Below are 2,517 nucleotides of genomic sequence, written 5' to 3' on the forward strand. Positions count from 1 at the left end.
GGATTTTCAGACTATTCCATTGAAAAATGTATCTAAAATCGTTAAAATGCTGAATTTTGGGAGGTAATTATATATGGGGATATACGATAGCGTGGACCTATATAGGCAATACTCTTCCAGGAGGTAAAGTACTCAGAAGAATCTTATTATGTGGATTTTCAGAAAATTTCATTGAAAATATACCGAATATCGTGGGAATCGGTATATGGGGGCTATACGAAATAATAGACCGATACAGCCCATCTTCGAACTTGATCTGCCTGCAGACAAAGGACTGATCTGTGCAGAAATTTAAACTTCCTATCTTAAACCGTTTTCACTCTAGCGTGATTACAACAGACGGACGGATAGGGCTAAATCGTCTTAGAACTTTACGCTGACCAAGAATGTGTATACCTTGTTAGGTCTAAAATTATTATTTCGATGAGTTACTAACGGAATGACGAACTTAATATACCCTCCATACTATGTATGGTGGAGGGTATAAAAAGAATTTCCCTTAATGCGTCTTCATTCGATTGCGAAGTGAGAGTTAAATTTACGATCTAAAAAGCTATTTTAAAACTGAAAGTGGCTTGTTTGATGAGTGTCATAAAACTACCAATAGCTCTTTTATTAATCAGGAACCGAAATGTAAAGGAAAAATCTTTAATGACTACCAAAATTGTTTTCCACACATGCAGATGTCTATGTGTATGTACACAAATATTAATGTGTCTACCTGTCTCTTATCCATCGATTAAGGCAATAATTACTCTGATGTGATGGTGTAACTTTGTTTATGTTTATTACTGGCATTCGTTTTTTTTTCTCTCCCAACTTAAACTCAGTTTAACTGTCAGCTAACGGTGTAATTATAAATTTCAAATGGATTTTAGTTGAAGTTACGCCCCGCCCAAAAGAGATAATGAAGTGCCATTTGAAGTTGCTGTTGGACATATGGATAACGATTTTTCATAACTTTTTTTGTTGGCTGAGCCATACAATGATGACGTCAACGATAATGATGATGACGAGGACTATGAATCTTTCAAGTTGTTATTACATGGAGCATCATCAATTTGTGTAAACTTTTTAAGTTTGCCTTCTTGCTCCATGTTTTAGAGCCAATGGCTGGCATTGCTTTGGTCCCCCATCAGAGACAACAACGCTATTTGTAATATATCCCTTGGTTCCTGATTGCCAACCCAGCCGTTGTAGCCATGATGATGATCGTCATCATCGGCACCATAAACACTGAGCCAGTTTGAACCTTAGCATCAACATAAGTGCCATGGTCAACATCATTGGCAACCTCTCTCCCTTTTCATCAGCACCCCTCCTGCTGGCTGGCTGGTTAGCATCATTATCATCATCATTATGCCAGAGTATCCTCATCCCAGTCATCAACATGCTGCATTGCAGTATGTATCACAAGGTATTACCTTAAGTTTTCCCATACATCCATCTATCTAACCGTTCATCCGACCATCCCATCCCATCCATTCATTCATTCCGTCATCCATCTGTAGTTGTGTATTAAAAATTACCCTTTATTTCACAACAACAGCAACAACGTTATGTTGTTGCCAATACATTGGTGCTGGTGATGATGACGATGATGCTGTTCCCTGATACTTTACATGCTATCCATGATAGTAGTGCTGTTGTTGGTCGTTCATTCGCTTTTGCTTTTAAAGGCCAAACAAATCAGTCGTGCCTGAAGATTAATGATAGCATTATAGTGTCGTCTACGTTTTATAAACTTCAAGTGGAAAAATTAAATTTATAACAAACTTTGAACGATGTAACGCATCGTGGGCCTGAGCTGTGCGTTCGCACCCAGAGAACACGCTAGAGAAGAGTTGTCACCTCTCCCCTGTATGTGAGAGAGAGTGTGTGTGCGCCATTCTCTACTTTTTCACTTTTCTTGCTTGCTGGTCATTCATCTATCCAATCAAGCCTGCAAACAGAGCTCCATCCAACCTGGATTTTTTTCCCTTTTTTTTGGAATATATCTGCCAGCTACTGCTGGCTACCGCTTGTCAGATGCTATGTAACTTGTACTTGTTGTACTACAGCTACTACGACACAGCGATTTACAGCGCAACATCAACACACCCGGCCGAGAAAGTATATTCTGGATTTTGGCCTTAGGGCTTTAACAGTTTGGTGGTCTGTTGCCATTGGCCAGAAAGCAAACAAATAATCATGGCCATAGAGCTACTGCGTGACAAACAATCGCCTCTCGCCCAGCGAACTAAAAATTGAGTGCAACTATATGATGTAGATGCGTTCAATGGATGGATGGATGGACCATTCATCCTGTAATGCCCTCGGGGGATGCACAAATACGAGGAGGGTATGAAATAGTGATAATATGTCGATAATTTTGAGACCAGATGACAACGATCTCACTCGGACAGGGACCAAATTTTCACGGAACTATTTTACTTTATATGCAATATTCAAAAGAAATATTAACATTTTAGCTTTAAATTCAGCTGTACCTCCCTATAAGCACTATATGATCTACTT

The sequence above is a fragment of the Musca domestica genome, unplaced genomic scaffold (genome assembly GCF_030504385.1).
Source record: "Musca domestica strain aabys unplaced genomic scaffold, Musca_domestica.polishedcontigs.V.1.1 46, whole genome shotgun sequence".
Taxonomy (NCBI): Eukaryota; Metazoa; Arthropoda; class Insecta; order Diptera; family Muscidae; genus Musca; species Musca domestica.